The sequence below is a fragment of the Clarias gariepinus genome, chromosome 19, assembly GCF_024256425.1.
Source record: "Clarias gariepinus isolate MV-2021 ecotype Netherlands chromosome 19, CGAR_prim_01v2, whole genome shotgun sequence".
Lineage (NCBI taxonomy): Eukaryota > Metazoa > Chordata > Actinopteri > Siluriformes > Clariidae > Clarias > Clarias gariepinus.
Genome location: NC_071118.1, coordinates 27844994 through 27866257, shown reverse-complemented (window position 1 = coordinate 27866257; position 21264 = coordinate 27844994). Strand labels below are relative to the sequence as shown.

The window sequence follows — 21264 nt, the reverse complement described above, 5'->3', positions numbered from 1 at the left end:
CTGTAGTACTGATTTTTTTTTTTTTTTCAATTTTTTTTTTTACGCCAGGAGGTGCCGCATCTGATCATTTGATCCACAAGATCTTGCACAGGTTTTTCCTACCCGGGCTTGAGAGGACAACCGCCAACCGCCCGAGCGTCTAATGCCAGGTCACTGATAAACTCTCGAATTTGCTCAGGTGTAAAGCTTTGATTTGTCGATCACCAGATCACACGTTTATAGAACTGCACTCCATCTGATAGATTATCATTTCTATGGAAACAGGTAATTCACAGCAGACGTAATCAGTAATAAAGAATGATATTTTATTTATATGGGCACCTTTCTATTCACTCAAGGTCACCATCCAAAATTCAAATTGAAGATAAATGAAGAACATTACAGTAAGTAGTACATAAAATGAAAACATTATTAAAACAAACAATTAAGTGTCATTCCCTAAACATTTTAAATCACATGGAGATTTGATTGTGGCCTTACATTATGTGGGATAGGTGCCTCTGAATAAACGGGTCTTAAGTCGTGACAACATTGAACACATTAGACCATGGTTGGAGAGTCTATATTACGCATGTTTTCAGGAAGAGAGTTCCAGACACGAGGTGTAGCGCGGCCCATGGTGGTCAGGCGGTCATGGATTACAGTAATCAATAAAAGCATTTAGTTATCATTCATAGAAGAACTATTTTTTTTAAGTCAGTGCTAAAGATATACATTTTCAAACCATTCCTACGACACTTTGCTGTTTCTCTGTAACATGATATAACCTGCTATTTATTTGATCTTATTAGTATTAGGACAGTTAGAGCAAAAAAAGACAGGCCTGGTTGGAACTTTTATTTATAGCTGCTATAAAGTAAGTGAGAAAAGGGACTAACTTGTCAAACATGGATGTTTCACAACAGTAAATGTAACTGTAACTGGATGAGCAGTTCTGATTGGATGATAATTGATTCTAGTCATTGATTCCATTTAATTCCTGATTATTTCGAGCAATCAAGTATGAAAAATGGCAATCGATTTTAAACGTTAAAAAAATCCTAAAGCACACAACGCATGCACACCTGAACAAATGATGCATAGCAGAAACACATGCGTATAATGCCAATAAGTGCGCATACTCACATGCTACAGGTAACCACAACTAGCAGTATAGCCGTATGGCTAACCGGGAAAGAAAAGAATAAAATTTGTCGTGAGTACACTGTAACTTTGAAAGATGGCTCAGTGAGACTGCAGAAGCTGTATGTGAGCATCACCTGAACTTCGGAATGCATTTTGGCACGGAACGAGCCTTGTGGAATTTGAACGCGATTACTTACAGTACATAGTTCTCACGTTTGTTCCGGGTGACAAACTTCACTCTTGGTATGCAGAGCAAAAAAAATAAATGTAAAGACCTACTGTAATGTACTTATATGTACCTTGAGTCTGATTCATCTTTGATTTACAGACCCGGGAAAAAAAAACCCTGAGCTATCAATAAAGTACTGTATTGTGCAGTTAAACTGATTAATAATCAATTATTGATCGGTTCACACAAATCATATATAATGGAACGGTTCCCGGCTCCAATATCTAATAATCAGTTCTTGAAGTAATAAATAATGTAATTGCCAAGTCGGTGTAGTATAAGAGAACAGAAAGTATAGCGAAATAGAAATTAGTTGGGCAAAAACACAAAGCACTACAAGGTTTACCCGTTATAATATATCCTGGGGAAACTAATATCACCTTTCTAAACCATCATAACTTAAAAAACTGTCTTAGGTTCGAATCCCTTTTTCCTTCAAACCTCAGTTCGCATCAGCTGTGAATCTTTTTTAATGGTTAGATGCTAAACATTTCAGTGTTTACAATTCGTTTCGCTCTTTTAAAGCTAAAGGGATAAAAGTGTAATGTTGAGAGCAGCTCAGTATTTCTCTCTCAGCACTTTCTCTCTCTCTCTCTTTCTCTCTCTCTCTCTCTCTCTCTCTCTCTGTGTTCTTCATCTGTGGGTTTTTTCTGGAGGTTAACTGGCGTTTTAGCTTCATGTTCTTCAGAGCAGCATGAAAAAGTGCTGACTGAAGCGAATATACAGAGCCAAGACAAGCCATTACTGAGTGCACCAATCACACGCCTTGCTCTCCTCCTCCTCCACAACCCCCCCTCCCCCTCCCCCAGTTACATTACTCCCCCTCTGGTCTCCCCACGGAGGTTTTCATGTTCTCGGCCGCTAGCCAAACCTGTGCCGTGTTACCTCCCCCAAGATACTGAACTGCACTGCCTGCTGGGAAATGGCCCTCCTGCCACACACACACACACGCACACAGAATTCGAAAGAAATTAGCAAGACAGGCCATTTCCTGAGAGTGTACATGATGAGCAGAGCTACAGCCCATTAACCAGAATGATTCTTTTAGGAATCAGATTAAACTCTGACCCAATAATATTAAACGATACGGATTAAATATTATAAATTAAGAAACACTGTGTGTGTGTGTGTGTGTACTGTAGAGTTTGTATGTTTCCGCCAAGTACTCCTGAGACACGCACTGTAGACTGAATGCCATGTCTGAATGTGTGTGTGTGTGTGAGTGTGTTGTAATGGGTTGAACCCCACCCAAGGTGTACCCCTGCCCTGCTTGTCTCCTGACTACCCGTAAGTCCGTCCTTTTTTAAAAAAAATTTATTTTTTACATATACAGTATATTTACAGAAGCTTCTGTCACTCTGCAATAGATTTAAGCACATAATTGCACCGGAGAAATTCACTCTATTCTTGACACTTGAACACTTCATGTTTATTTTCCACCAAAGTCACTGAGTGCACCTTTAACAGTCATTATGATTAATCTATTGTTGTACTTTAGTATATTAGACAGTTTAATGCCTTCAGCCTCGTCACCTCGCACCTTCAGGGCCTCGGGTTCGAGTTCCGCCTCGGGTCCATGTGTGTGTGTGTGTGTGTGTGGAGTTTGCATGTTCTCGCTGTGCTTGCTCGGTTTCCTCCCACAGACCAAAGACTTAGAGATTAGGCTAATTGGCATTTCCAAAATTGCGTGAGGCTCCAGGCTTCCTGCGACTCTGTACAGGACTATAGAGAGGGGGTGAGAGTGAGTATAATGCCTTACGCACCAATTTTATACTAAATTGATATCTATATACATAATAAATATTATTCATACACAATATGTAGATATTATACCATGTAATACTACACTATATACTGTACTATTATCACAACATGCTATTGCATACTAAACAGTCTTGGCCAAAACTATTGGAACAAAAGTGAAATTCAATGTTTTAATGACATTTTTAAATGTTTCAATTATGACGCTGTCTCTTGTTTAGTTCATCACTTAAAACAATATTCATCATTATCTTCAGCAATGTTCTCTTGTTTAATCTTTTATCTGGAAGGCAACCTTGGGTGACTAGAAAGGTGCCTGTATAAATTAAATGCATTATTATTTATTATTATTATTATTATGATGATTTGATATACTCTCTTACGCTCACCCCCATTATGATAAAATGTACATACACATAAAAATGTGTTAACATTTCGAGTGACTACAGTAAGATTTTGTTTTTTATTCATGCTTAACACTTTGTTGACTTTCAAGCACAACGACTCACTTAGGTATAGAGCGAGAGAGATGTTCTTCTCAACAGACTTTCAAACAGCGCCAAGACGTCTTTTAGACGGTCCAGGTCAACCAGGTCGTGACTCCGTTATCGTTTTCTTCCTACGGGATGGGAGAAATTGCATTTCAGGATTCCTAGGAATTTATCTCTGAAACAGTCCACCATTAGACTTTAATGTTAGAAAAACAATCCATGCTCTTGTGATTGAGAAGAATTAAAAATCAGTATATTCCAATATACTATAATGTTCTGTGCTATACTGTGTTATGATAACGTTGCATTTTGTAAGGTCTGTGTGCATGGAGTTTGCATGTTCTCCCCGTGCTTGGTGGGTTTCCTCTGGGTACTCCGGTTTCCTCCCACAGTCCAAAGACATGCAGATTAGGCTGATTGGTGAACTCACGTTGCCGGTAGAGTGTAAATGTTGACTGAAGGCCTTACCATGGTTGTGAAAATGGGAATAAATACAATGCTAACCACTAGATGGACTACAGAGGCTCCTAGGTGGATGAATGGATGGATGGATGGATGATGTAAATATAGACAAAAGAAGTTTTCTAATAAGATGTTTAAAATGAGAGGCACACTGTATGTGAAAATGTGTTTTAGTAAGAACAACATTTTTGACCTTGATTACTCAAATCTGGGAAATGCAAAGAAATTAAAACAGGGAATCAAATGATCATTAATGCAAAAAAGGTTTAGTTAAGAGGCACAGAAATTCTGAAATAGATCGGTTGAACATCTTTATAAATTTGTGTTTTTCTGATCAAATCTTGGTCCATAATCACCAAAATGTTGCTGCCTTTCCTTCGCCATCTTTTTTTTCTTTTCTCTCTGTTTTTCTGTGGTCGGGTTTAAAATAGGCCGCGTTCGACTCGGCTCCGGGTCCTGCTCCAGAGTGCCATGTTTAAAATCCTGCCTACCCTGCTATTTGTGGCCAGAAACGGCATTTTTCCTCTTTTAGTCATCCACTCCGTGCCAACTACATCTCTGAAACTACATTTCCTGAGAAATCTTAATGCCGCACACGTATCTGTGGAAACATTGTGTAATCAGCTGCCTGGTTATTTTTTATTTTTTTTATCTACTTCTCGTTAGTTCGTATTGCTAAAGCGCACCATGTCTCTGAAAGTGTGATGTATTAAGGCGTTCTGAATGCGTGACCTTGACAAGCATGCAGAAAAACCTGAGTGTGGGCTGACACTTGAGAAAACATGCCTCCTCTTTAAACAAGAAAGTGATGTCAGTGAAAGTGTGCGTTACTGAGGACGCTGGTTCGAAGGTGAACCCTGGGGGGTGGGGGGTGGGGGTGGGGATTGCAAGTGGGGGAGGGGAAATGGGGGTGGTGTGAGACAGGGGGCCAAGGAATTCGGAGGTTGAATGCCTACGTCTCATTCCTGAGGACGTCTTTGGCAACCGAGCGGAGAGACGAGAGAAGGAGGGAGCGCGGGTGTGAATACGTAATGGATCTGCTCCAGAGTTGTGATCGAATTAGCAAGAAGAAAAAAAAACCATGGAATTTTCTGCTTTGTGCAATCGAGTGCAGCCGTAAGGCTAAGATATTTAACAAGTGCGAATCACAGGATTTTATTCATTCAAATTTGTATAGTAACTGTGACTTTAGCAATAAACAAACCAAAACAGGTGTAACGGCGATGTATGATTCATATGTTCATAAGTCTTCTGTAAGGAGTCTCCAGTGTCAGTACTTTTTTAACTTTTTAATCTCTCTCTCTCTCTCGTTAACTTAAAATGTCAATCGGTCTTGTCTCAGCTAGCAAGCTTATTAGGTTTCTTAGTTAGCTAGTTAGTTTCTGTTAATTATTATTATTATTAATTTATTTTGTGTGTAGCACCACGGTCCTGGAGGAACATTGTTTCGTTTCACGCTGTACTAACTGTATATGGTTTAAGTGACAATAAAAGCCGACTGGACTAACCTTCTCTCTTTCTCTCTCTCTCTCTCTCTCATATTTTCTCATATCAGGGTTCACCCTGGATACACACGCACACACACACACTCATTCGCACACTATGTGCAATTTGGAATCCCCAAAACATGTGGGAGGAAACCAGACCACCATAAGGAACCCCACCAAGGATGAGGAGAACATCCAAACCCCCCACACACATGGACAAGAAGTCAGGACTCGAACCCTCGACCCTGGAGTTGCGAGGCCACATTGCTAACCACGACGTCGACCTGAGTTTACATGTTAACATGAAAAGCTACACTTTGACTTATTAACCTCAAGAAAGCTAAATAAAGAGAGGTTTCTTCTACACTGTGTTGTTTAACAGCGGACGGACCCCAGTAGGTTACATTGCCGCCAACTGTAGGTGTCACTCATCTCCCGGCCTCAGCATCCTTCCAAATATAAAAAACATCAAACGCTTCCTTCCCAGATCTTGTCCTGTCTTGCTGTGTGTTGTGTACTGTTCCTCTGCTTTTATCCGGTACCTCCACACACTCTATCTTCTCTACATGTTCCCTCTCAGTAACGCTCCACGCCTTTGGTCGGACTTCTGTAAGTTGCATCACCGCCACCTACTGTATAGATCTCACTCTCCCTCAACTTCCCAGTGCTTTAAAGCTGACTTTCCAGTTCAGACTTCCTGAAAATCAACCTTCCCTGATCTGTGACTCTCTGTTCTAAGAACCTAAAGAGGGGCTGGTTTGGGTACGAGTGTTAATAGCTGTTAAAATGTGATGTTAGTCATAACAGGAACTAACTCGTTACATCATATGTAATGTAAATATAAATAGATGGGAATGTGTGGCTTGGCACATGGCTGTGGTATACGAGGAATAAAGCACTCCAGGGTGTTCCTGTTTCAGGAAAATAATCCACATTGATGTGATAACAGGAACTCGGCTTCATCCCAACACCTCAGTGTTTATTTATTTATTTTCCTTCACCAGCATGTCACCGAGTGTTAAATACATTACCAGGAAGTCTGTTCCACCCAGAAACTCCAGAAACCTCATCCAGTTCTTCAATGACGTCACGGTCGTTTATTACACGGCCGCAGTCACACACCCACTTTCAATTGTTCATCTAAATGTGTTATTCAACAGGCCACGTGCTAGTTCAAGACTAAAGTCTAATTAATCCACCGTTCTTAACACGCCGTAGGGGTTAATTGATACCTTGCTGTGCAAACACTTTCTACATGTGTGTGTGTGTGTGATGTTGAAGGTGAATGAGTTTGTGTGTTTGAAACAGGAGAAGACAAAGTAAGAGAAAAAGGCCCCAGTGGACACGACACTTCAACACCTCCTCGTTGTGTTTCCCTCCCGACGGACAGGCGGTTTCTATAGAGACGCCGCCCGTGTGGTGTTTGTGTGTGGGGCGAGAGATGAAATAAGTACACAAAGTTTATAGAGAAGTACATTCCGAAATATTTCATTAGAATGAAAATGATGACAATTTCAGATATCTAAAGAAAAATATTTACTGATTATTTTCAGTATTTATTATTTTATTATTATTATTATTATTATTATTATTATTATTACACACACACAATTTATTATATACACACACACAATTTATTGTTATATTTAAATGCTCCTGAGTATTAACACTGTATAATAATAATTATTAATTCATTTATGTCTTTTCTTGTCCTTAGTATAATGAGGTTCAAGATGTCACAGTGTCTCTGTGCTCTGATTGGTCGACTCATCTCAGACTTGGGCAGGTTATAAGGTTGCTAAAGAAACACATGGAATTTTGTTATGATGATTTGTGGGCAATATTATCATTATTATTATTATTATTACCTTTTATTATTATTATATATTAGTAGTAGTAGGTGTAAATAATAAATAAATAAATACATTAGAGATGCTTGACTCATAATTAACATTTACTTTAACTGTTTATTAATTAATTAAGCAATTAAAGTTTGTTAAAGCCATGTATTCGCAGTGTCATTACTTGAGATTACATTATACTGTATACATTAGACATAATACTTATGTTATCCTGTTACTTTTATTTTAATGTATTTTTTGTAACTATGCTCTGTGATCCTGGGTTACAGCAAACACCCAGTAGTCCATGGCAGGGAGGTGTCTCATTACTCCTCATCTCCTCCCAGCCACGAGGTGCATTGTGGGATGCCAGATTGGAGGTTTTACCCTCATTTTTTTAATCTCTTTTGAAGTATTTAAAGTAGACACCATCTGCTCTGTGTTTTTTTTATCTTGCTTTTTTCTTCTTGTCAGAATGGTGTGCATTGTATTATTATGCAAAAAAAGTTTACTTTAAAAAAAAAAACATGCATGTCCATTTTTTCCCCCCCATCTTCTTTTGTCTTTTTAAAAAAAATTAAGAAATAAAGTCAGGCCAAAATTTCCAACATAAAAAATGTTGTCAAATATTACACAATTTTTACATTTTCTTACTTATACTGTATAGTATTGTAGTAATATACTGTGTATGTGTGTGTGTGTGTCTGTGTGTGTGTATATATATATACACACACACACAGTATATATTGTATGTGTATGTATGTATTGTAAATGTTTTTAATCTTAGTTATAGTCATGCGAAGTTAAGTTTCATCTTTGTTTTTTTAGGTTATCATAAATGTTAAAAACTGTGAAATGTATATATTGTACAGCAAAACAATGAAGCACTATTGCAGTTTGTGTTATTCTTCAGGCTATATTTGTAATCCCAAACACTCCCACCACCATGTTTTTTTAAAAAAAAAGATAAATTATAAGCTTGTCTTTTTATAGCACTAATCAACTCACTGGATGGTGCTGATGTGTCCATGTGATATATACTGACAGGCTTTGCTTGGAGAATTTAACCTCTGGTGTATAGTTTAAAATTTAAGGCTGGTTCACAATAAGCAAAGAGTAGTGTTGATTAAATTTAAGAAATGAGAAATGGGAAAGAACACATTCCACAAATTTAATAAAAATCAAGTGGTGTTGCGAAGGTGCTCACTAGGTTTGTGTCATCATTTAAAACTCATGCTAAGAACTAGCATGAGGAATGTAAGAACGTGGAAGAACTTGACCGGCCCAAACACAGAGCCCTTTTGTACCTCAACCCCATCGAGCACCTTTGGGATGAACTGGAACAGAGATTGCCAGCCAGGCCTTCTCGTCCAACATCAGTGTTTGACCTCATAAACACTCTACAGAATGAATTCTGTCATTTTGAGGTTTATGCAACTTGTACAGTTCCTTATCCTTCGTCAAAGTCAAGGTTACTTAATAAAATGTGACCAAAACTATTTCGCACAGTTTAATGACCATGGTAAGCGCCGCTGTACTGTAGCTTGCGTAAACCCAAAAACTATCATTAACTACGTTTTCACAAAATGAACAACAACTTCTCTTTTTTTTTACTTAAAAGCAGCTTTATAGCACTGGTCAAACACACTATCAATTCCATCTTGCTTAGGATACAATCTATAGAATGATAGGATTCCCACGGAAACACTCCAAAATCTTGTAGACGGCCTTAAATTCAAATGTAAATTTGATTTGCCACATGCAGTACACAGCCATACACAGTGTGACAGGTCACCTGTCCGTGTGTAAGGGTTTCTTTGCAAAAATTAATTGCACCAGCGAGTACAATCAATAAAAAAAAGAAAAAAAAGAAAAGAAGCATTTAAGTAGATAAATAAAATGATACATATATAGAAAACTTTAAGCTGCAAAAATGTACAATACATACAAGGTTGCTTATAAAGTAGGATTGAAATCAAAGTGTATGAGGTGTCCATTGTATAAGTTATACAGAATAAATCTCCCAAAGGAAGGCTTCCAAGAAAAAAGAGGGACCGACTCCAGAGAGGTTTGGACACATACTTTTGTCCATGTGGTGAGTTTCCAGTAAGGAAGGTTCTTGCCTAATCCGACTAGAATACAACCAATCTGGCAACCTCGATTCTAAAGAATGTGTGAAATCAGAGGATCTGTCAACTTTGAGAGGTGTAGGTGTGTACATTTGACGGATCTGGCAACCCCGTGCAAGCCAATCCCTCTCAGCTGCAATGGCTTACTAGTTTAGAGAAGAAGCGCAAACGCAGAGCTGTTTCTGTCTCTCTCTGTCTGTCTTCTTTCCTTCTGTCTTTCTCTCTTTCTGAGTGATTAAAGCTGGATTGAAAAGCCAAGAGAGACGACTGGGAGGATTAAAAGAAGTGCGGAAAGAAGGAGGAGAGGGTTTTCTTTTGGAGGTAACCCGGAGGATTTGGGGCTCGGATGTGCGCTTGGATCATCAACCTGTTGGAGTTGAGAAGGAGAAGGAGAAGGAGCAGCTCTTCATTTCTGCGGAGTGTGGAGGAGGTGATGCTGAAACTCACTACAGTCTAACCTGTACCTGGCCTTTCACACCGTACAGGTGAGTTTAGTTTTACTCTGGACATCTGGGAAATACTATAAATGTGTGGAGGGGGGAAAGTTCCTTATGTGACGTCAGATCAGATCAGCTTTGGGTTCTTTCTGCCAATTGTTTGGAAAGTCAGGTCTTTAATATTACTGTGAGTACCACTCTGTGTGTGTGTGTGTGTGTTGTGTAATGGTTCTGGAGTTTATAAACCTAAAAAAAAGAAAGTGTTTTCATGATCCGAAGAATGTATCAAAATTCTTCCCAGCGCCAGTAGGTTACATTGTTGCTGTTGCGCGTGTTGGATTCTTTGATGTAAATGTTTATAATAACGTTCATTTTGTATGTTTAAAGGTTGCAGCTCTCTTTGATCAAGTGATTTTTAAAACTTAACGTGCTTTCTTTTTCTTTAAAGAACAGGTTGAAGGATAAACAAGCCTGTTTGTGCTTTTATATATATATATATATATATATATATATATATATATTCCAGCTTTTATTGTGCATTTTTTTTGTGCATAGACATTACATTTTGAGGTTTATGCAACTTGTACAGTTCCTTATCCTTCGTCAAAGTCAAGGTTACTTAATAAAATGTGACCAAAACTATTTCGCACAGTTTAATGACCATGGTAAGCGCCGCTGTACATAGCTTGTGTAATCCCAAAAACTATCATTAACTACGTTTTCACAACCATAACTACTTTTTTTTTTTTTTACCTAAAAGCAGCTTTAAAGGTTTTTTTCATGAATTTTATATAATATTGTATATATTGTACAGCAAAACAATGAAGTACTATTGCAGTTTGTGTTATTATTCAGGCTATATTTGTAATCCCAAACACTCACACCACCATGTTTCAAAAAAAAAAAATTTGGTTGACAATAAGCAAAGATTAGTGTTGATTAAATTTAAGAAATGGGATTAAATACTTTACCCTTTAAAGTGATCTAAAGATCTAAAAATTGGTTGTTCAGATTCCAACCACAGTAGCAGCCGTATTTCCCCTCTCGTCTGTTCCAACACTCAGCCTTCAGCATCAGCAGTATACTAATCACCAGCCTGATCATTAGCACCTGTTTCTTACTGGTCCATGCCTTAAGTTAGAATTTTTGTTCATGCATGAATGATTAATAGGTCACTGTGTGGCTTAACGAACAAAAAAACTGGGACTGGACAGAAAAGACAAAAAAGTCCTTCAGGATGCCTGGAGGACTATTTTTCAAGACTACATTAAAATATAGCAATGCCTGGCTCTTTGGAAGAAATGAAGGGGTCAAGACTTTTGCACAGTACTTTATATAGCTTACATTCATTAATTTATAGGTGGAATTCCAGTTCATATAAAGTAAAATTTTCACCAGTGTACATTGTTAAAAGACTTTTACAAATGAAATTTAATTGAGGTGGAGTGTAAAATCTACTTTTTGTAGGGTTTTGGTTACTTTTATGAAAAATGGTGCTTTTAAAAAGGTTTTCTAACATAAAAATGAGACTAAATGTTATCAAGTCAACTAGGCTGTTAGATGTGAAATATGAAAAGATCTGAAATATGTAAAAGAAATGTATATGCATATTGGCAAAATTGGCGTTTTGTCCAATGGCATATTATTTAGTACGTGAAATTATTTTCACCCCATAATATGAAAAAAGTGTAAAACTAAATGAATGGGTAATTTTTTTATTTTTATTTTTTTAATGTATGATTTAGGTATAGCCACAGAATATAGGGTGCATTTATGTATAAATGTCTACACCTAAAGTGTCCTGGTTGTGTATTATTGCTAGCGATGTCCGTCAGGACTGCGTCCTCAGGTTCTCAAAAATATGTCCCGTCAAGTCAAGTAGGCTTTATTGTCACTTTAACCATATACAGTTTAGTACGCAGTGAAATTAAACAACGTTCCTCCAGGTGCTACATGCAACAAAAATTTACAACATAAATTAACAGAAAACTAACTAGCTAACTAAAAAGCCTAGTTAGCTAGCAGGCTGAGACCAGATAGATTGACATGAAAAACATAAATCAACAACATAAGTTAACAAAATACTAACTAGCTAACTTGCAGACCTAATTAGCTGGCTAGCTGGGAAATGTTTACGTTTTATAAAGAAGAGACGACATAATGTGCTCATGCATTTGTGCACACAAGAGCGACAGAGTGACAGTGCGACAAACATGACATTAAAATATATATTTTTTAAAAATTTTAATTTTATTTATTTATTTAGCAGGACAATGCATATTTAAAACAGAACATCTGTAACATGCCAGAATTAGCCAAAGGCTAGTTTTTATCTGTTGTCCTGTAGGCCAATACAATGCGATGTTGTGGTGATGAGTTGAGGAGAAACAGTAAACAGCTCCCACATTAATGACGGCTCTACAGTCAATCAGGGGCGTCTGTGAGCTCATGCAAGCAGAAGGAGCGGATAGCGCTGTCCTCCGAGTGTGTTACGCCGCTCGCAATGGTGCGTGAGCAAGCAGTTCGAAAAGATGCGGTCGGTGATGTCACGTGGGTCGGAGGAAACACATGATATTCTGCGGCCCACCAGGCTGAGTGGTAGTACGAGCTTAATGTGGGAGCCCCCTAGTGACGGGGAGGTATTGGACGCAACTAAAAATCTGGGAGAAAATCTGAGAAAAATCCAAAAAAATTAAAATAAAAAAATAGTTTGTGCGAAAATATCAAGTAATGAATATTTCTGTAGGTTATTCTAGGAGTTGATTAGAAGATGTACACTCAAAATAGTTTTTGATATAGTGGCTGTGATTAGAGCATCATAACTGTAACTGTATTGTGACACAAATGTCTGTGCTTTTTTTAAATTCTGATACCTTCTACCTTTTTGTCCAATAGTAGGTCAAGTTCAAGCTCTAATTCATTCTAAATATTTATCTTTGTGTGTGTGTGTATATAAGTATACAGATCACATTACGATGACAAATGCACGCTTTCGTATTTTGGCGTGTCTCTGAACGTCATCTCCTGCACTGAATCTGAAAGGCAAATCATCTGAATGTAAAAATGTTAAGCGCTCACACAAACACACTCGCGCGCACACACACACACACACACACTTTTTCATCCTCTTGTCCACAGCTCTGTACGGTCTCCTTAACATCCAGTGTGATAAGATTGTTTCTAATCCACAGACTTTCATCGTTTTTAAGCTTCTTAAAGAGAGGTCCTGGGCAAAAATGCTTTTAGGTTATCATGTTCAGTGTATCAGTGGTTTACGGGGACTTGGAGCCGAGCAACATGAGGATGTACTGTAGCATTGATTCATGATACATTGTAATAATTAAAAAAAAATTTCAGTTGTTTAATTTAAAACCACAAAATTATTAAAAGTCTAACATTATATATATAATTTTTTTTAATTTTTTTAATTTTTTAATTATGGTCTTTTGAGATTATGATTTTAGAACTACATTTTTTTTAAACAATATTTTTAATATATAAATATATAACTACCTGCAAAAAAAAATGTAAAATATATCACACACTCTTAGATTTCATTCAGGCACCTTCAGCTTCGGTCCCAGCACACAATGTGGTGTCCAGTTCATGTATCAAAATGATTCCTCATCCTCCCAGAAATAGCAGTCCTGCAGAATGGTTTGAAACCTCCATAGATGTGATCCTCTGGTGATTCAGTACATTCAGGTGGTCAGCTGACTTCATTTTATTGCCCCATAACGTTACTGAGTCTAGACCTGAGTAACTGATCAACCCCAGATCATAACACTGTCTCCAGAGGCTTGTACAGTGGACACTATGCATGATGGGAGCATCGCTTCATGTTAACAAGTGGTTTTCTTATGGACACACAGCAGTTTAGTCCCATTCCTGTGAGTTCTAATCACACGGTGTGTGTGTGTGCGTATAAAAATGCTCTTACTTTCACTATTAAACACAGCTCTGGTTCTTACTGTTGATTTATTTTTTTTTTTTTTAACACCATGCAACTTCGCCAAGCGTTTAAGTGATCTCCTTACATGATTTTTCAGCAGGTTTTGATAATGTGTCGACAGGTTCTCAACCCAGTTCCAGTAATTTCTAACCTCCTCAGTTCTTCTCAGGCTTCTGAAATGGATTTTCTTTTGGTCAGGCAGTGTATCTAAATAAAAATAGTTAAAAGTAATTGTTATAATTTTTTGGGGACATTATACAAGTCATCAAACAGACTGTATATTTTAAAAAAATGCCGCAGTTTGTTATGAAACCTCTGTGTATCTCATTGTATCATACAGTAGAAATGCTTTTGTGATATGATCGTGAGCTGATTATTTGTGTAGTATCATCCAGCCTTTCCGGGTCTGACAGCTCCACTTAATAACAGCCTGTCCACAAGATGAAAGACATCGGTCAGATAATGCATGATAACTGAAAAAGTCCACCCTGAATGTCTTCTCTAGTGCTTTATTCTCTGATTGTGCTCGGAGATGTAGTGGCTGCTCTTCTGTTCCTGGTGTTATTTTATTCCTCCTCACAGAGGAAATGCCATCTCTCCGCAGAGGGGTGTGTGTGTGACGTGCGCTCTCAGCAGGACTCTGGCTTTTCCATTCCATCCTTTCGACCTTCAGCTCTCCAAACATGTCCCAGTTTGGGTTTGAATGCTAGGACAGCTTGATAATGAAGCTAAATAGCGTAGTGCGTTAGCGTGACTGTGACTTCTGCTAAATGCCTGTGGTGTTTGAGTAGCTGTGCTCTTTTTTTTTCTTCTTTTTTTTTCTTTTTTTTTTAGCTTTGATGGAAGTATTTCCATTACCCGTGATACTTTCTCGTTCTTTGCGGTGTAGTTTGTCCTTTAGGGATTTGAACAGTTTTATATATAATCTTACACTCTTGTCCTTTAGAGGCTCTGTTTGTAACCGTGGAAGTTTAATAGAGTTTGTAATTGAGTTGTGCATACAAGTTATATGTAAAAGTGTTTGTTCTCACTTTTCCCTGATTAGTGTAGTAATGTTTATTGCGTTTCAAGTCGTAGCACGTAGCGGAAACCCCACATCCCGTTTTTGTTACGAGGTCATTTCTCACACTTTGTCTTCCAGTCTAAAAAGCAGCAGTGTAGTCCACTGTCCTGCAGAAAATCCTACAAATGTATTTATTTTTTTATTTTTTTATTTTTTTTAAGAACAGATTGCACAGTTGCACAGATCTCTTGAGGTTTCCCTGAAGGTCTTAACGAACACCTCTGTGACACCGTTCATATGGGACGAGCTATTCTGGTTACAAACCCCTCCAGACTCTGGTGCAACTACCACCCTGAAATGTTCCACGTTTATACAGTATATATAAACTATCAAATAATGTATCGTTTAATTGTGGGACTCTTATTTAAAACAGAAAATTTACTTACCAGGAAAATAATCGACTGATGTCACAAAATCAAATGTTTTAACAGATTCTGTGTGACTTGGTCTAAAATGCAAAAAAGTCGAGTTCGCGGTCCCAGTCATTTGTGGATTTTTCCTTAGAACCTAACTAATAAAAGTACGCGGGATCCCCCTCAGTTTCGTGGAAACCGCAAATATCCTTCGCGATTTTTATGGCTTTTTTGTGCCAATGTTTAATTTCTCATGCACTTTAAAGCTAAATTATTACGAGTAATATAATTTACTAATTTTTTTAACATAAATATTATATATGAATATATATAATAAAAAATATACTCATTCTCACTCTCTCACCATCTACACAACTTTGTCTTGTATTCAGGGTCGCGGGGGGCCTGGAGCCTGTCCCAGGAGACAAGGGGCACGTTGCAGATATAAGATATAATACTGGTAAATTCTTTTAGTACTGTAGAAACAACACGGCTTGGTGAATTATTACCATATTTACCCTACAGTACTTTCACCAAAGAAAACCACAGCGCATACCAAAGAAAACATACAAGAGCATAAGACCAAGTTAGAGCATATTTGGGGGCATATTTAGGGTTTAAACTATAAAAATAGGCATTTATAGGCGTTTTTAGTTTTTTTTTTTTTAACCAATGTTCAAAACTCTTGTTTTTTCACATTTCGTGGAGCGTAACCCCCTGAAATGTTTTGGAGAAATGAGTATAAATCAAAATGATCAGATTGTCCCTCTACAGTGGGCGGAGCTTATTATATATTATCTTTAATAAATAATACTTGTCTTTTTTCTGTGCAGAACAGATTTAAAATTCAAAATTCTTATTAGTCTGGTTAACTTTAATACCTAATAGTGCTACATCCGTGATTTGAAACGAGGAAGTAAAGCCCATTTCGGTCGGGACTAGTTTTACAGGGGGTCGTTAGAGAAATTTCTGTTTCACAGACGTACTTTGTGATTTTAATCCCGTCCGAATCTGCCATGTCTGTCTTTCTCTCACACGACCTCAGTGAACATTCCAGAGCAAATTAAGTGCTGTTTTTTAGCAAACTCGGAGGTCCTCTGAGAAATCTTATCCCGTACGAATGCCAATGTCTGTGATTGCCGAAAATGTTTTTTTTCCAAAACGTATTTTCTTTTGTGTTTTGGTCAACGTGAACCACCACACGTAAAACACAGACACTCCTGCCTCTGTAATAAACACGGAGATGCTTACTCAAACGTCGTTTGGAAAATTAGTCCCATCCGAATAGGGCTTAAGTCAAAGCTGCTTGTGCTCTCATTATTCCGCCACAGAATGGACGTTTCATGTTTTGTCCAAAAATAAAGAGACGACGAGTAGTGTCCACAGGTGCGTGGCTACAGGACAGGCAGGGTGGGTAAAACATTGAAAAACCGTCTCAAATCTCAGCTGGGGTTCCCTTAAACAGGCCCTGGTTTTGCTAACCCGTGGAAGAGGTGCACGCTTCTTTTGAATTGTCGCGCTTTACCGAATGCGAGAAACCCTGAAAATAAATGACGACGAAATAATTAAGGAGGACAATTGTAGGATAACTTTAAAGTAGCGTAGCGCTAGTGTAGCATCAGACTTAGCAGCAAGCACCGAGCTTGGAGCAGGAACTTCCTTAGCAAGTATTCGTGATAGTTTCCTTAAACTACTTTAAAAGTTTGTTATAAAGTACATACAGTGTATAAAAACCTGTGTAAAGGAACAACGTTTGTCTAACTTGTGAAGATTGAATTAGCTTTATATCTCATATAAGGAATGTCATGCTAACATGCTAATGTTTTTCCTGACGCGGATCCACACGGTCGCTAGAAACGTGTACGACGTGCTGACATGTGCACAGATACACAAACACAGACGTGTGAACCAGGCCTGAGGTAAAGGTCAGCGCGAGCGCTAAACCAGCGCTGGGAAGCTTTGCTTGGAGTGAGTTGTTGCTGCTAATGACACAAGCTAAAACTTGCACAAACTGCATGATCATGATTTTTTTTTTCCTTTGATCAGTGTTCTCACTGTGTTCTCTGACGTACACACACACACACACGCACACACACACACTTGTCATGTTTAGACAGATGTACCAACAGGCTTCATGAGCTTTTTGAAAATCCTGTTTGCAGACGATTAGCGGTGACTCATTTTCTCTGCCTTTTTTTTTTTTTTTTTTTTCACAGTAGATTCGTAAAAGGTGTGCAGCGACATTTAAACACTGTGAAACTGTTTCTGTGGGAAGTGAAGTGCAAATTGGGGATAAATAATGGGGTAGAGGGATGGAGAATGATTGATCATGGTGCACACACACACACACACACACACACACACACACACACACACACACACCCCTACTTGAGGCTGGAGGTTTATAGGGAAAGAGGAAAGAACTAGAGACGGCACCTCTTTTTTTTTTTTTTTTTTTTTTTTACATTTCGATGAGTCACGCAGGCTGAGAAGGTAAAGTTGGAGAACATTGGCGGTTTTTGTCCCTGGTCTGGTTGTTTCTTAAGTCCAGGGTTGATCCCTGGACTGTAGCGCAGAGCTTATTTTATTTATATTTTTGTTGCATTAGTAGTTTTCCTTTATTATTCCTTCTTTCCTAATACTTTTTTCATTTAACACGTCTGTTAGTTAGAGCTATAAATTATGGATCCACTGATATTGAGCTCATTATTGGTAAAATCGTTGCAATACTTTTGCATAGATACAGGTTTTTACTCCAGAGTCGGACAGTCACTCCACAGCCCCTATGCGTAACCTCTCCTCCTCTCCTCCTCTCTTATAACACAATGAGGGCAAGATGGTGACGAAAGAAAGAAACAAAACAAAAATTAACTGCGGGAACAAATTAGGTCAGCTTCCTTCCCCCCTATGAGTTTAATATCAGCAAATAAACTTAAGAATAATTCGATACACTAGATTATGTGTGTGTGTGTGGGGGGGGGGGGGGGGGTAGATTTATTGATGTATCATGATTCTTAACAATTCATGTATGAATTTATTGACTCCAAAATAAATTTTTTAAACGTTATTTTTTCATTTATTTATGTTTGCGTTTGAAGTGGTAGAATGTTGCTGTTTCTCTATAATTCTGCAGGTGGCGCACTCTGAACTGTTCCCACATTTGTAGCCAGCGCATCATCCTGTGCGGTAGAAGCACCCAATTTTCAAATTGATTCAGTAAACTTTTTACCGTGATGGTTCCAAGCACTGGTGTAACACTGGGCTAAGAGTTTTAGTGTAGCAGGGGATTATATAAAGAAATAAAAGGACTGTGTTCTGTTCTTTTGCACAATACGAAGTCCTTGAACGCCCATTGCGTTATTTGCACTTTTTTATTTTTTTTACATACACAGGCGAACCCGTGCCAAAAACGGAGAAATGAAGCATGTTTTCATGTCTGATCTTTTTACTATATCGCATGAAGATTGTATCGAATCGAATTGAGGAAATAAACATTTTTTCATTTCTGTATAAATATAAAGCTGTGATCTGCAGCTGCACCACCGTCAGCGCTGCTGTTTGTGCTGCTGAGTTCTGTGAATTCAGAACTCGATCTGAACAGCGTTTGTGGTGTCATACATTTATAGTTGGCGATCCTGGGGATGGGGCACATGGTACTGTGGCCCTGCTCAAATTTTCCTGGCTCCTTTTTTTTCCCCTGTAGAAAGACTTTAAGCTTTTAGGAATTGCAAATTATTTTAGCAGCTCCGCCCAGACGCTCGCATTGGCTAAGAATGAAACGACTTCTGCATTAGGCTTTATGATCTGCTCTGGGAAATGTTCTGATCTGATCCAAAGTGTGTGTGTGTGTGTGTGTGTGTGTGTGTGTGTGTGGAGAGGATTTGTTTGAGAAGAACGGGGATGACTCGTGTTTGTGGTATTCAGAGCAAAAAAACAGAAGGAGTTTGGATCATCTGGAGGAAGGCTTGTAGTGCGTGTGTGTGTGTGTGTGTGTGTGTGTGTGTGTGTGTGTGTGTGTACACAGAGAAAGGCATATCTCTGTAGGATTCGTTTCCTGGTCCTGACCTCCTCAATCCAGGAGCAGGAATCCTATTCTGCATGGAGGCGATGAGCGTGTGGTCTTATAAATGTGCATTTAATTTTCTTAATGGATTGGAATTGTGTGCCATTAAAGACTCATTATTTTGGTTCTTTTATCAACTAAAATAGCGACAGGCGTTGTTTATTTTCTATGTACGTCCACAACACGGAGCTGACATTTTTGCAATTGTTTGGCAACTTGTATTTCCCCTTGGTTTTATGCTAATTAATTTCAAATCTAAACGACCGCGTGGTCTGACGTTTTTTCACACGCGTGCACGGATCTTGATTATACCAGTGAGAGAGACACACTAAGACCCAGCAGGGAAGACGATTACCCAAAATTCTGCAGCGCAACAGAGAGAGAGAAACTGTTGGCTCAGTTATGATCACGTGATGCTCGGCGTCAATACAAGAAGCGCATGCGTGATACATGATACTCGGTATTAAAAATCTTTGCTCATCTTGCGGAACACTCGCAAAGTGCGTTACTCGTAATCCGCGGTTTGTGCGTGCGTGCGTGCGTGCGTGCGTGCGTATGTATGAGTTTCATCCTATTTTGATGTTTAAAACACGTGTACATATGTTTCTTTTAGTAATATAAAGCTTGTAAACCAGACGCAGACCTCACTGGTGCCTCTGGTGGTTGCATGTAGCTAGTACAGCCAGCTAGCTTTGTTGATGTATTTTTTTTCTTTAAAAAACGCAGAAAACTTGTATGAAGATGTCAGTCGGTCAATTTATACATATTTATATTAATATAGCAATGTTTTTATTTTAACTAGTTAGCTTTAGAAGCTGTATAAAGCTATGATTGTAGCCACGCCCACGAGCAGGAAAAGCAACAGCAATGATTAGCATAGCTTGCGCTATATTTCATCTCGATAATTATCTATTTGTTCGCTATACTTGAAGGAGTTCCTGATTGAGAACGTGAAAGTCTTTTTTTTTTTTTTTTTTTTTTTTTTTAAATGTTGAGCAGGTTTTCTGAATGACAATTCTTTTATTTATTTTTAATGTTTTTCACGGTGTTGTTTAGGAATGAGCTTAAGTGGTCAGGTTTTAGGTTTTCCAGTTATGAGTGTTCATTCCAGAGAGAAATAAAATGTATAATGGTATAATCCTTCCACTGTTAAAATTACCGTTCTAACAGTAACAGAAAAGTCCTGAACATTACCAAAAGAAAGCGAGTGCTAAAGAGACACACACACACACACACACACACACACACACACACACGGTAGTAGCTAATATTCATTCCTTATAGCGTCTTATTGTGTTCTGGTTGAAAGTAATAAAACTGATAACCTTGACACCGTTCACACACTTTCGCTCTGGGAAAAAAAATATTTTGTTCTGTATTTAAGGAGCACGAGCATAGCGAGTGCCGACATTTTAGTCACCTTGCGTGAAGAATTAGAACACGTGAAGAATTAGCTGGTGTTTTCACACTGGCTGCTCAAGGACTATGGTGACTTGATGTCTCTTAGACCTTGTTTCTGTGTCTTGCTCAGTGTTTGGACGACTGTGATGATGTCATAGGTGTCATCAAAATATTCAAGATTTGAGGAAGGAAATTTTTTTTTTCTACGATATCATAATACCGAGGTGCTGATTCGATCTGTATTGCGATTTTGTAAATATCTCGATTTATTACAAATTTTTCCTTTTTTCCCCCAGATTTAGTAAAATTTAAAACTTAGCCAGTAATCTGCTCCTGCTACACTAGATGCTTTGCTGGCTTTTAATGTTTGAATAGCTTAGAGCACCACCTGTAGGATCATATAGGAACTGCAACATTTTACCATCTCTAATGCAAACGTGTAAAATGTGTTATTTTTTTGAGAGTTGCTA

At 38.2% G+C, this 21264-nt stretch overlaps 1 protein-coding gene across 3 annotated transcripts in view; it reads left to right on the top strand.

Moving 5' to 3' along the window:
• The first annotated feature begins 9694 nt into the window (after window positions 1-9694).
• The window catches only part of ptpn13 (protein tyrosine phosphatase non-receptor type 13), a 73272-nt gene continuing 61702 nt past the window's right edge, over window positions 9695-21264 (top strand). For all 3 annotated transcript variants that reach the window (XM_053477971.1, XM_053477972.1, XM_053477970.1), the window contains exon 1: window positions 9695-10010. The gene's annotated coding sequence lies outside the window, so the exon portion shown is untranslated. The remainder of the gene's footprint in view (window positions 10011-21264) is intronic.